At 40.4% G+C, this 15025-nt stretch overlaps 1 pseudogene; it reads right to left on the bottom strand.

The window, feature by feature from the left end:
• Positions 1-5680: 5680 nt before the first annotated feature.
• Positions 5681-6788, bottom strand: LOC103224149 (heterogeneous nuclear ribonucleoprotein A1-like; annotated as a pseudogene).
• Positions 6789-15025: the final 8237 nt, after the last annotated feature.

Here is a 15025-nt window from a genome sequence, read left to right as displayed (position 1 = left end):
AAGTAGTGTTCATTTATCTTTCCCAGAACTCTTCATTCGATTGTGTAGATCCAAATTTCTCTCTGGTAACGTAATCCTTCTGCCTGAAGAACTTTAACAAAGCAAGTAAGCTGTCACTGAATTTTCTCACCTATTGTTTTTCTGAAAGTATCTTTGCTTTCATTTTCAAAAAATTTTCTTTGTGTGTAGAACTCTAAGTTGATAGTTGTTTTTATTTTTTCCTTCAGTACTTTAAAAATGTCACTTCATTTCGTTCTTGGCTTGTATAGTTTCTGATGAAAAGTCTACACTAAGTATTCTTTTTGTTTTGCTGTATATAATGTGTTCCCTACCATTTTTCCCCAGCTGCCTTCAAAATTTTCTGTTTATTTTAGATTTTTAGCAGGTTGATTATGATGTATCTAAGTATGTGTAAGGTTTTCTTTGTTTGTTTGGTGTATATCCTTTTGGGGTTGTTTGAGCTTGGATCTGTGATTTACTGTCATTCACTATTTTTGGAAAATTCTTGGCAATTCATTATGTCTCCAAACATCTCTTCTTCCCCATTTTCTTTCTCTTATCCTTCTGGGACTCCAATTGTATGTACATTATTATGCTTGATATGAATGCCCTGTTCTGATTTTATTCTCCTACTCTTCTTCTCTCTTTTTGTATTTTTGTTTGGGTAATTTCTGTTGACAGATCTTCAAGTTAACTGATTCTTTCCAGCTGGGTTCATACTTCTACTAAGGAGTATGTTGAAAGCAATTTTATCTCAACTGTTAGTTTTGTTTTTGTTTGTTTGGTTGGTTGGTTTTTTGTTTTTTGTTTTGAGATGGAGTTTCGCTCTTGTTGCCCAGGAGGGAGTGCAATGGCGTGATTCAGCTCACTGTAACCTCCACCTCTTGGGTTGAAGCACCCGTGCCTCAGCCTCCCAGGTAGCTGGGATTACAGTCATCTGCCACCACACCAAGCTAATTTTGTATTTTTAGTTGAGAAGGGGTTTCACCATGTTGGCAAGGCTGGTCTCAAACTCCTGACCTCAGATGATCCTCCTGCCAAGGCCTCCCAAAGTGCTGGGATTACAGGCATGAGCCACCGCACCTGGCCAATATTAGGTTTTTAATTTCTAGCAATACCCAGATGTTGAAACTAGCATACAGGAACTTTACAATAACTATGATTAATATGTGAAAGGATATAGTAGAAAAGGTTGCATGTATAAAAGATGGGAAATTTCAGAAGAAAGATGTCTTCTTCTGAAAAAGATGGGAGAAATTCCTTACCTTTTATACATGTTTCTTCTTCTCAAAAAGATGGGAGAAATTCCCCATCTTTTATAAATGCTACCTTTTCTACTATATCCTTTCACATATTAATCATAGTTATTGTAAAATTCCTGTATGCTAGTTTCAACATCTGGGTATTGGATGTTGACATCATTGTTTCTTGATAGTAGGTAGTGTATATGTGTGTGTGTGTGTGTGTGCGCGTGCATGCACGTGTATGTAATTTTTGAGCAAATGCCAGACCTTGCATGAATAGTAGAGAATGGGGTAAATATTGTTAACAGTGGAAAATGAGAATGACTCTTCTTATGTAAGGCCATTAATGTGGAGAATTGACTCAATCTGTCAGGAGTTGAGCTGGGTTTAGGTTTTGTTGTTGCTATGGTTACCATGATCGCACCACAGGCTCCTAATTCTTCCATTGGTGGACTGCCTTTGCCTTGTGCTTAGAGTGGACACTGATATGCCAGAGTCTTCTCTCAGGTTTATTGCTCTACCATCAGCTTTCAACTTTCCTGAATACCTGTACCACAGGGAAGATCTTTCACTATGGATTTTCCCCATCCCCAGTCTTAGACTACTTTTGCTTGTTACTTTTTGCCAGGTTTGTGTTCAGGGTAAATGGATTTATCTGTTGTTCTACTCCAGTCTATGTCTTAGGGAGGGTCTCTGAAATTGGGCCTCTCTCTGCATTCCTGCTGCTCCGTCTTGTGGCAGCCAAATTCTGCTTTGTATTAATAACAGTTGATCTTGAATAAGAGTTTTCTTCACCTTTCCTAGTGGTAGAAAACCTCTGCCTTATATCAGTTTGAGATGTAAGGTCCAAGATGATTTTGTGCATCTCCCCAGAGATAGCCTTTTCTTATACCCCTAACCCCTCTCCATAATGCATCTTTTCCTGGGCTTTAGGCAACAGTCTTTGCTGCCACTCTTCCAGAGGTTTAAAGCTTTTGCTTCACATGAGAAAAGAGTCTGGGGAGGGAAGTGTATGGTGTTTTGTGTCTGGCCACAAAGACCTACCAGTTACTTTCTGTATACCTGCTACACCTATAGTCTTTTCTTCCTGATTTAATTGATACACAATAACTGTACGTATTCATGGAGTACATGTAATATTTTGATACATGCATATAATGTGTAATGATCAAGTCAGGGTGTTTAGAATCTCCATCACTTCAAATATTTATCATTTCTTTGTGTTGGGAACATTTCAAATCTTCTCTACCAGACGTTTTGAAATAGGCAATAAGTTATTAGTAACTGTAGTCGCCCTACTGTGCTATCAAATGCTAAAACTTATTCCTTCTCTCTAACTGTATGTTTTTATCCATTAACCAACCTCTCTTCATACCTCTACCTTTTCCCAGCCTCTGGCAACCATCATTCTAATCTCTACCTCCATGAGATCAACTCTTAGTTCCCACATATGCAGTAAGAACCTGCAATAACTGTCTTTCTGTGCCTGGTTTGTTTCTCTTAACATAATGTCCTCCAGTTCCATCCATGTTACTGCAAATTACAGGTTTTTATTCTTTTTGTGGTTGGATAGTATTCCATTGCATACATATACTGCATTTTCTTTATTTATTCATGGACACTTAGGATGATTCCATATCTTGGCTATTCTGAATAGTGCTGAAATAAACATGGAGGTGCAGGTATTCCTTTGATATACTGATTTCTTTTCTTTTGAATACATTCCCAGTAGTGGCATTACTGGATCATATGGTAGTTCAATTTTTAATATTTTGAGAAACCTCCATGCTGTTTTCCATAATGGCTGTACTAATTGACATTTTTACCAACAGCGTATAAGATTCCCTTTTTTCCACATCATCACCAGCACTTGTTATTTTTTGTCTTTTTTACAATAACCGTTCTAACTGGGGTGAGATGATATCTGATTGTGGTTTTGATTTGCGTTTCCCTAATGATTAGCAACGTTGAACATTTTTTCACATGCCTGTAGGCCATTTGTATTTCTTCTTATGAGAAATGTCTATTCACACCTGTTGCCTGTTTTTTAATGAGATTACTGGCTTTTGTTTTGTTTTGTTGCTGTTGAGTTGTTTGAGTTCCTTGTATATTCTGGATATCAGTTCCTTGTCAGATGAATAGTTTGCAAATATTTTCTCCCATTGTACAGATTGTCTCTTTATCAATTGTTTCCTTTGCAGTGCAGAACGTTTTTAGCTTAATATAGTCTTATTTGTCTATTTTTGTTTTTGTTGCCTGTGCTTTTAAAGTCTTAGTTACAGCAGGGCATGGTGGCTCATGCCTGTTATCTTAGTGGCTCAGGAGCCTGAGGTGGGAAGATCACTTGAGGACAGGAGTTTGAGACCAGCCTGTGCAACATAGTGAGACCCTGTCTCTAAAAAAATAAAACGAATTAGCTGAGCATGGTGGTGTACACCTGTAGTCTCATCTACTCAGGAGTCTGAGGTGGAAGGATCACCTGAGCCCAGGAACTTAAGGCTGCAGTGAGCCATGATCATGCCATTGCACTCCAGCCTAGACAACAGAGGAGACCCCAGGTCTAAAAAATTAAAAAAAATTAAAAATAAAGGCTCATCCATAAAATCTTCACCTAGTTCAATGTCCTATAGAATTTCCCCTGTTTTTTCTTTTGGATCTTATCTTTAAGTCTTTAATCCATTTTAAGTTGACTTTTGTATATGGTGAGAGACAGGGTCTAGTTTCATCCTTCTGCATATGGATATCCAGTTTCCCCAGCATCATTTATTGAAGAAGGTGTTCTTTCCCCAGTGTATGTTCTTGGCACCTTAATCAAAAATCAATTGGTTGTAAATATGTGGATTTATTTCTGGGTTCTCCGTTCTGTTCCATTGGCCTATGTATTGATTTTTATACTAATACTTTGCTGTTTGGGTTACTATAGCTTTGTAGTATATTTTGAAGTAAGGTAGTATGATGCTTCCAGCTTTGTTCTTTTTGTTTAGGATTGCTTTGGCTATTAGAGGTCTTTTGTTTTTAGAATTTTAGAATTTTAGAATTATTTTCTATGTATGTGAAGAATGTCACTGGTATTTTGATAGGGAATGCATTAAATCTATAGATTGTTTTAGGTAGTATGGCCATTTTAACAATAGTAATTCTTCTGATCTATGAGCATGGGATGTCTTTCCATTTGTTTGTTCAATCTCTTTCATCAGTGGTTTTTGTTGTAGAGGTCTTTCATATCCTTCATTAAATTCATTCCTAGGTATTTTATTTTTTGTAGCTATTGTAAGTGGGTTTGCTTTTTTGATTTCTGTTTTGGCTAGCTTGTTATTGGTGTATAGAAACCCTACTGATTTTTGTATGTTGATTTTGTATCCTACAACTTTACTGAATCTGTTTATCAGTTCTAAGAGTTTTTTGGTGGAGTCTTCAGGTTTTTCGTGATATAAGATTATGTCATTTGCAAAGGAAGATAATTTGACTTCCTCTTTTCTAACTTAGATGCCTTTTATTTTTCTGTTTTTTGATTGGTTTGACTAGGACTTCCAGTACTATGTTGAATAAGAATGGTGAAAGGTGGACATCCTTCTTTTGTTCCAGTTCTTAGAGAATAGGCTTTTAGCTTTTCCTCATTTAATATGATGTTAGCTGTGGGTTTGTCATATATGGCCTTGTTGTGATGAAGTATGTTCCTTCAGTGCCTAATTGTTGAGAATTTTTAACCATGAAGACATGTTGAATTTTATAAAATGATTTTTTGCATCTATTGAGATGATCATATGGTTTTTGTCTTTTATTCTGTTGATCACGAGGTCAGGAGATGGAGACCATCCTGGCTAACACAGTGAAACCCTGTCTCTACTAAAAATACAAAAAATTAGCCAGGCGTGGTGGCAGGCACCTGCAGTTCCAGCTACTCGGGAGGCTGAGGCAGGAGAATGGCGTGAACCCGGGAGGTGGAGCTTGCAGTGAGCCAAGATCGTGCCACTGTGCTGCAGTCCAAGCAACAGAGACTCTGTCTCAAAAAAATAAAATAAAATAAAAAATAATGCCTGTAATCCCAACACTATGGGAGGCCAAGGCGGGCGGATCACAAGGTCAGGAGGTCAAGACCAGCCTGACCAACATGGTGAAACCCCGTTTCTACTAAAAATACAAAAATACTAAAACTACAAAATTACAAGCATTACTAAAACTACTCAAAATACAAAAATTAGCCAGGCAGGGTGGTGCACACCTATAATCCCAGATACTCAGGAGGCTGAGGCTGAGATCACACCACTGTACTCCAGCCTGGGCAACAGAGTGAGAGTCTGCCTCCAAAAAAAAATAATAAATAAAAATAAATAAATAAATAAATAAATAAATACTACATTAAAACCCTTTGTTGGAATGCTTTACACTTTACACAAAACAGAAACGAAAATAACCTGTTATACAATTAATCACAAATACAGTCCTCCTCAAGTTTTTTGCCCATACACATGAGTATTTGTCTCAAACACGTCTTCTTTATAGCAGCTAGGCCCTGCCACCACTATGCTTGGCTGAGTTCACAAATCTGTTGTAACCTGTAGCTTCTCTGTCACTTCTCTGCCACTCCTCTCCTGCTAAGATTTGTTTCCTGGCAGTAATTAAAATCTTCCGCCTCTGCCATAGCTGCTGCTGCTACTGGAACCACCATAGCCAACTTGGTTTCACGGTTTGGCAAAGTATTGGCCTCCACCACCATAGGGGCAAGAGCTTCCACCTCGAAAGTCTCCTCCCTTCATGGGCCCAAAATTTGAAGACTGATTGTTGTAATTGCCAAAATCATTATAGCTTCCACCACCCTCAAAATTGCTTCCGTCATTACCAAATCCATTACAGCCATCCCCACTGCCGCCACCACAACCATTGAAGTTTCCTCCGTGACCAAAGTTGTCATTCCAAAAACCACCTCCATGACCACCACCAAAGTTTCCAGAATCACTTCAACCTCTTTGGCTGAATGAAACACTAGCCATCTCTTGCTTTGACAGAGCTTTCCTAACTTCACAGTTGTGGCCATTCACAGTACAGTATTTCTGAATGACAGTGTTATCCACAGAGTCATGGTCGTCAAAGGTTACACAGGCAAAGGCCCTTTTCTTGCCACTGCCTCAGTCAGTCATTATTTCAATCACTTCCATTTTTCCACACTGTTCAAAATAATCTCTTAGGCGATGTTCTTCAGTGTGTTCTTTAATGCCACCAACCAATATCCTTTTCACAGTTAAGTGGGCACCTGGTCTTTGAGAATCTTCTCTTGAGACAGCTCTCTTTGGTTCCACAACTCTTCCATCCACCTTGTGTGGCCTCACATTCATGGCTGCATCCACCTCCTCCACAATGGCATATGTGACAAACCCAAAGCCCCTGGAGCGCTTGGTGTTTGGATCTTTCATTAACACTTGGCCCTTGAATTTCCCATTGCTCAAAATGGCTCCTCAGGCTCTCGTTGGTTGTTTCAAAGTTCAACCCTCCAATGAAGAGTTTCCTCAGCTGTTAGGACTCTTTAGGAGACTCTGACTTAGACATGACGGCAGGGGAATGAGAGACTTTAACAATGCTTCCTCGGTGGCATCCATGGGCAGAAAGGACATGTTTCCATTTTCATTTGCCTCACAAAATTTTTTATTTCCTTCTGAATATCTTTATTGACCCAATTGTTAGGAGCATGTTGTTTAATTTCCATGTATTTGTGCAGTTTCCAAAGTTCCTCTTGTTGCTGAATTTCAGTTTTTTTCCATTGTGGGCTAAGAAGATACTTGTTATGATTCTGATTTTTAAAAATTTGTTAAGACTTGTTTTGTGTTCCATCCTGGCTAACATGGTGAAATCCCGTCTCTACTAAAAAATACAAAAAACTAGCCAGGCGAGGTGGCGGGCGCCTGTAGTCCCAGCTACTCGGGAGGCTGAGGCAGGAGAATGGCGTGAACCCGGGAGGTGGAGCTTGCAGTGAGCTGAGATCCGGCCACTGCACTCCAGCCTGGGCCACAGAGCAAGACTCCGCCTCAAAAAAAAAAAAAAAAAAAGACTTGTCTTGTGGTCTAATATACGGTCTATCCTGGAGAATGTTCCATGTGTTGATGAGTAGGATGTGCATTCTGCAGCCGTTGGATGAAATGTCTTGTAAATACCTGTTAGGTTCAGTCAGTCTCTAGTGCAGATTGAGTATGATGTTTCTTTGCTGCTTTTCTGTCTAGATCTGTGCAATGATGAAAGTGAGATGTTGAAGTCCCCAACTATTAGTACATTGGAGTCTCTCTCTTTAGCTCTAACAATATTGGTTTTATATACCTGGGTACTCCAGTGTTAGGTACATATATATTTACAATTGTTATATCCTCTTGCTTAATTGATGCCTTTATCATTTTATAATGACCTTTTTTGTCCCTTTTTATGTTTTTTGACTTTAAGTCTATTTTGTCTGATATAAGTATAGCTACAGAAGCACGTTTTTGGCTTCTGTTTGTGTGGAATAATTTTGTCTATTCTTTTTCTTTCAATCTATGTGTGTCTTTACATGTGAAGTAAGTTTTTTAGGCAGCATATAGTTGTGTCTTTTTTTGTCTTTTGATCTATGCAGCCAGTCTATAGCTTTTAGTTGAGGAATTTAAGCTGTTTACATTGAAGATAGTTTTTGATAGGTGAGGACATGTTATTGTCATCTTGTGCATTGTTTTCTGATAGCTTTGTATTTTTTGTTTTATTGTTTACTTTTACAATTTGGTCTGTCTTATAGTAATATCAGTTGACTCTTTTTTTTCTCATTTGTGTGTCTGCTTTATCAATGAGTTTTATTTTTTGTGTGTTTTCATATATATGTAGATGTAGTTCTTTTGCTTCCAGATGTAGGACTTCCTTAAGCTCCTCAGCATTTATTTTGTTGAATTTGTCATTCAAATCATGAATTCTTTCCTTGATTTCTTTGTATTGTTCATTTGGGTTGTCCTATCTCACTGACTTTTTCTAATGTCATTATTTTGAAATTTTTTTCCAGGCATTTCATAGATTTCCTTTTCTTTGGGCTCTGTTACTGGTAATTATAATGTTCCTTTGGAGGTGTCATGTTTTCTTGCTTTTTCATGTTTTTGTGTCCTTACCTTAATATCCACACATCTATCATAACAGTTGCTTCTTCTAATTTTATCGGTTGGCTTTTGCAGGGAAATACTTTTTCCTGTAGATGTCTCTATAGTATTGGTTGGGAAAGGCACTTTGGCATTGATTCTTGGTGGGTGTAGTAGTGTAGCCTTTGTATGATTTCTTCAGCTGTAATCAACTCATCAGTGGCATCTGTGAGTTCCTCAGTGGCTTAGGCTGCAGTTGTTAGTGGAGGCTGTGGTGACACTTTCCTGATGATGCTAATGACCAGATGGGCCAGTCCTCGGGCAACAGTGGTGATAGTGGTGGTGGCGTGCTGAGGATGCCAGTGCTCAGGTGCCAAGGTAACATATGTGGGCATCAGCAGTGACAAGTTCAGCAGGGCAGAGCCTTGCACCCCCAGGTGTTGTGCGTGGTGCCGGCAGTGGCAGCTCCTGAAGGGTAGGTCCTCTGGTGCCCAGACAGTGTGTGTGATGTTGGTGGTGGCAGCAGCAGCAGCAAGCCAATCCTCAGAGCACCAAGCAGTGCAAACAGGCACTAGCAGTGATGGTGGCAGGCTGGGTGTGCTGGATCACAGTCTCCTGGGTGGTGCATGTGGGCAGGAGCTGGTAGCAGCAATGTCAATGTAGACAGGTAAGTCCCCCTGCTTTTGGGAGGGAAGTGCATATGGGCACAAGCAGCACGTGGGGTGGGCCTGTCCTTATACTGCTAGACAGCGTTCACATACACTGGTGGCAGCACACAGGGTGGGCTTATCCCCAAAGCCCTGCACAGTGGGTGCAGGCCCACTCACTGTCTTTTTCATGAGCACTCAGTAGAATCCACAGATAGGAGTTTGTGAATGAGTATTAACTCCTTTAGTTGGTGCCCTCACTATTCTGGACTGGCACACTAACCCACACTTAGCCTTCGGAAATTCCTTTAAAATGTGACTGATTTCTTCTTCCCCACTTGTATTGTGGACTACAGCTTTTTCTCATGTGGTTTGCTATAGATGAGAGAGTTTGTATCTTTTATCTATCTCTCTTTCAAACTCAGATAACTCTATTTTCCTCAGCTTTCTGATTGGTTCAATAAAGTTATGATTTTGATTTTTTCTGGACTTTTCTCATTGTTGTGATGAGAACAATAGTCTTTGCAGCTTTTTACATACAAAGCAGAAGTGAAAACTCATGCTTAATTGTTAAAATTTTTTATTATGATGATTACATCGAACTATTACTAGGTGTATCTTAAGGTAAAAAGTGTTCTTAGGTTGATTTTCCTAATTAATTAGTATTCTAGATCATTTAAAATTTTGGACAAGTTCTTGTTAGATCTGTTTAGATAACCATTGTTTTCTACTGAAATATGGCTGAAATGTTCATTATTGAGTGTAGAGGATGTCAGCTGACTCTTGTTTGCTTGTGCTTGCATTAGTAGTATTACCTTTAAGTGATGGTATCTTTAAATGAATTATTTTTTTCGGCCACTGGTCTCTTTTTGAGGGCTAATTTTCTTAAAGCTAGATAATAGCAAACCTCTTAACCAAGCACACTCAAACTGCAATACATCACAGTATACTGAAAGTGATTAAATGGCCGAGGTTTGTACTGTCAACCCCCATGAGTTTGAGAACTCCCACTCTGCCTCGAAGATCCTTTTGTATCATACATGATATATGACTATATGACATAGATACCAACTGAGGGAATCAGGATCAATTCACATTATTAAATATTTATAAAGCTTAATTTCTTTCCTTAGATAAAAGATTGCTAGAATATTAGAAATATTAGACTATTAGAAATAAAAATTAGAAATATTAGGAATTCTAATATTTTCTCACTTTAATAGATCTTCTTATGTCCTCCCTGGCTTGCATATCCCCAACTTAAGCAATGTTGCACTTGTCTATATGTTTGTATAGAGTAGAACTTCTGTCTCAATTGCTGTTTGTTCCTCCCGATGCCTTGTATAGGCCTGATACTTTATACGAAGGCAATGCATACTTACTTGTTACATAAATGAACACATGGTCCCTGACATCAGGAAGGCTTGTCATTCACCAAATGGATCGGGTCAATTATGACGAACATGTGAAAAAAATAGAAACCTATCTAAGATAATATATTATAACTAAATTGTACCAGACTGATGACATCCATTTGATTTTTTAAAAGGGAGTTAAATACAAATTGATGTCTTGGAGAAAAGTATATAGCAAAAGTCCACTTGGGCTGAGCCTTGACATTGGGAAGCATTGCAGTAGTCAGAGATAAAAAATGTCCTTTTCCATCAAAGAGAACAACACAAGCAAAGTAGAGCATGAGCAAGGTCTGGATGAGTTCAAATCATAAGGGGTGGGAGCAGCGGTCCCTGCAATTTGACCACATCAGCTGCATGGGAGTTGGGAGGGCTGTGGAATTTATTCAGGCAGAGACACACTCACTGGCCCTAACTGTGATTGTCACTTCTGGTCTTCAGTGCCTTCTAGCTGGTTCAGCAGAAGCCAATGCACTGGGGCAGCCACAGAACCACAGAAGCCTAAGCAGAAACGGATATCACCATGACCTCTTCTCCCTCCATATCACTCCCTGCTGCATGTATTTGTCCTTGCTTAGCTTGCTTACCTTAAAAAACAAATATTTATTTAGTGATTAAAATGAGTCAAGTACTATACACAGCATCAAAGTTAATGAAGAATAAGATGTAATTCTTGCCTTTAAGGAACTGAGTCTTATGGGAGAGACACCGACATAAAGTGAATATTTAAAATGTCATGCACTAAGTACCAACATAGAGTTTACACAACACATTACAGGAGATCAGAGGAGGAATAAGTAATCCAGTTCTAGGGGAAAGGGAGATGGGATGAAGAGAAATTGTGCACTAGAGATAATTTATTAGAGAAAGGAACAAGAAAGCTGAGTCTTAAGGGTTGAGTAGGAGTTATTTAGGTAATGAGGGAATAAGGGAGCTACTTGAAGCAGAAGAAAAATAAATGTTACTAGATTAAAAAGTATTAATAAAAGGCAGATAGTAGAGAAATATTAGTCTAGAGAGTTAAGCAGGGACCTGTGCATTGAAGTATCTTTTAACAACATGTTAAAACAATAGTAGTGATTTAGCTGAGAGATGATAGTGACATGAGTTAGGGTAAAGAAGAGGGGACAGATACAAAAATATAGCAATGGCGACAGCAGCACATGACTACTTGGATATGAAACCACATGAATCTGAAATCTCTACCTTGAAACAAGTTGGAAATAATCAAAAGAAGAAAAGATTTATAGGTAGATAATGCATTTGGTTTTGAGAATAATGAGTTTAAGGGACCAGTGGGACACCCAGGCGAAAGTTTCCATCAGGCAGTTGGACCACAAAGCCCGGATATTAGGTGAGTAGGCTGGGCTGGAAATAATCCTCAATACATGTGTAATAACTGAAACCATGAGATGTGGATGAGATCATCTCCAGAACCGTGTGCACGGTTAAAAGCAGTAGGGCAAGTACAACCGGATAAATGAGCCATATTCCAGTGAGTGACCCAGGAATCCTGACAAGAGCCAAGGACATATCCCTGAAGGACCTGCAACATTTAAAATAGGCTCAGAGGACAAAAGTCCACAAAGAATCAGGAAAGGAAGTTTTGAGAAAAATAAAGAGGAGCAGGAGAGGGTGGGATCACAGAAGCCAAGAAGGTAAAACATTTTAAGAAGGAGGCAGTAAGCCAGGCATGGTGGCTTGCACCTGTAATCCTACTCGGGAGGCCAAGGTGGGAGGATCATTTGAGCCCAGGAGTTCAAGGCTTCAGTGAGCCAAGATTGCACCACTGCACTCCAGCTTGGGAGACTGTGTCTCTGAAAAAAAAACAAAAACAAAAAGGAGGAGAGAGTGATCCTGGTGTCAAGTGTAGCAAAGAATTTCAGAAAGAGAAAGATGTTCCTTGGGTTTAGCAATGTCAAGGTGACCAGCAATCTCAGTGGTGGAAGCAGGATCTGGACTCTCAGGTCCAGGTTGCAGAAAGGAAGAAGGATTCCCAACAACTCTCAGGCATTGCGGTTGCTCTGAGACTCAGGAGAAGGTTTGGCAGGAGAGTGGGAAGGAGAGGCAGGGCTGTGTCCAGACAGCGGGGCTGCTCCAGTGAGTTCCCCCTGCCCCATGGGAAGGGTGACCAGAGAGGACTGTGGTGACATTGAGGACGTCAGGGAGCAGTCAGGCTGGGAGCTGGACTAGCTGTCCACATGGAAACTGAAGCCACTAGAAAATGAGCAGGGAGACTGGGAGGCTGGTCAGTTTTTAATGTGTTTGGGGAGGGACAGGAAGTCAGTAAGTGACGGAGATAAGAGGGGAGGAAGATGGAAGAACACCATGACACCCACCTCAGAGAAGCCAGGATATTTACCTGAGAGTAGAAGAAAGTAGTCTGAAGCTGCCTTGGAAACGAAGACAAGTGAAGGTTTGGGGATGTGGAAAATAAGCAGCCTCCCTGAAGGAGGGCCCCAGGGGAAGACCTCAATGTCCTCAGGGAAGAGACAGATTTCCCTTAAGGCCAGGAAAACTGGGACATGAACTTGCATATGCCTACCATGAGCAAGAATTTCTCAGGACACTCAGTAAGAAGGTCTGAGAAGAGGGACAGTGGAGGTCAAATCTAAGAAGAGAAAGCACAGAGCAGTTTGGGAAGAGTGTGGGAGAGGCTGTAACAGGAAGATGGCTAGGAGCTGAAGCTGGGGGCAGGATGCTGGGGTCAGTGGTCCAAGGGGCTCAGCTGGACAAAGAGCTGCTTTCGTGAGTGAGGAAGTGATCCAAGGTCCCTAAGATGAGATCAGAGGCCTCAACAAGCCAGGAAGTGGGAGTCTGTGGCTGGGGAAGCTCCTCATGTGGGAAGCACAGGCTTCAGCTGCAGCCCCAGGGCCATAGGAACTGAGGCTATTGCAAGAGGCCAGGAGGTTGACTGCATGCTGCTGTCCTAGCCCCCAAGCCTTCTCAGCCTCCACGGTGCCACACTGATTTTTCTTTTTACCTATCCCCCAACCTTCTGCATATCCCCAACCTGGGGCCATGGCACTTTGTAGCACTGGCACTACCAAGGGAAAAACGAGTCTCTATATAAGCCCATTTTCCAGATGATAGAAACTCAGTCTTCTGAGAACCAATTTCATATTTTAAAATTTCTTGATAGAAATTGGCCAAGTTGGCCGGGCACAGTGTCTCATGCCTGTAATCTCAGCAGTTTGGGAGTCCGAGGCGGGTGAATCAATTTGAGGTGAGGAGTTCGAGACCAGCCTGGCCAACATGGTGAAACCCTGTCTCTATAAAAATAACAAAATTAGCTGGGTGGGGTAGTACATGCCTGTAGTCCTAGCTACTTGGGAGGCTGAGGTGGGAGGATTGCTTAAGCCTGAGAGGCGGAGGTTGAAGTGAGCCAAGATCATGCCACTGCACTCCAGCCTGGGTAATAAAGTGAGACTCCGTCTCAAAAAAAGAGAGAGAAAGAGAGAGAAAGAAGGAAGGAAGGAAGGGAGGGAGGGAGGGAGAAGGAAGAAAGGAAGGGAGGGAGGGAGGGAGGGAAAGGAAGGAAGGAAGGGAGGAAGGCAGGAAGGAAGGAAGGAAGGAAGGGAGGAAGGGAGGAAGGGAGGAAGGGAGGAAGGGAGGAAGGAAGGAAGGAAGGAAGGAAAGAAGGAAAGAAGGAAAAAGAAAGAAAGAAAGAAAGAAAGAAAGAAAGAAAGAAAGAAAGAAAGAAAGAAAGAAAGAAAGAAAGAAAGAGAGAAAGAGAGAAAGAGAGAAAGAGAGAAAGAGAGAAAGAAAGAGAGAGAGAGAAGGAGAAAGCGGAAACGAAAATTTTTAAAAATCACCAATTCTGATAAAAAAAATTGTAATAAGCATTGTTTGTGAAAAGGACAATTTTAAACACTATTTTTTTTTCTTTTTGGTAATGATTAAAGGGCCTTGTGTCTGTTTTGAAAAGAGGTAGTGCATAACTAAGTGAATGATGGTGACTATGGTCATCATTGTTGATGTCAATTACATGTCCTATTATAATATGTTGATGCTCAGGGTCTTTTGAGACAGACTAGTAGCAGCCTGTATACTGTGGTTACTAAGCAGTCCCTAAAACTACCACTCTACTGGTTCTTGGTCCACTTTGTTGTTGTCGTCATTGTTCTGTTGCTTCCTTGACTGCCCTCATTACTTCCCTGCGTAAGTAAGGGAGATTATCCCGGATAATCTGGGTAGACCTGATTCAATCACTTGAAAGGCCTTAAGAGTGAAACTGAGGCTTTCCAAGAAGAATTCTGTCTGTGAACAGCAGCTTCAGCTCACACCCTAGAGTTCCAGTCTGCCCTCCTGATGGCCTGCCCTGTGGATTTCTAACTTGCCTAGACAGCCCCTACAATATTGCAAGCCCATTCCTTGCAGTAAATCCCTTAGTGTACATGTCCTATTGACCTGTCTGGGTGAATCCTGACTGAAGTATTAGCCAGTCAAAACAATGTTTTCAAATAATAATAATAATAATAATAATAATGTTTTCTGCTTTCCAAAATGACTTAGTTTTTACCCAATCCCTTCAGTGTAATTATATTACTCATTTATAATTCAGTTAGGTTCATTTGTTAGTGTTTGGGTTCCATTTTGGCTTCCCCTATATCGTGACTGATTTTAATTATTTATCTAATTTT

Source organism: Chlorocebus sabaeus, chromosome 20 (assembly GCF_047675955.1).
Source record: "Chlorocebus sabaeus isolate Y175 chromosome 20, mChlSab1.0.hap1, whole genome shotgun sequence".
NCBI lineage: Eukaryota > Metazoa > Chordata > Mammalia > Primates > Cercopithecidae > Chlorocebus > Chlorocebus sabaeus.
The sequence above is the reverse complement of the archived record's forward strand: the minus strand, read 5'-3'. Positions and strand labels throughout refer to the sequence as shown.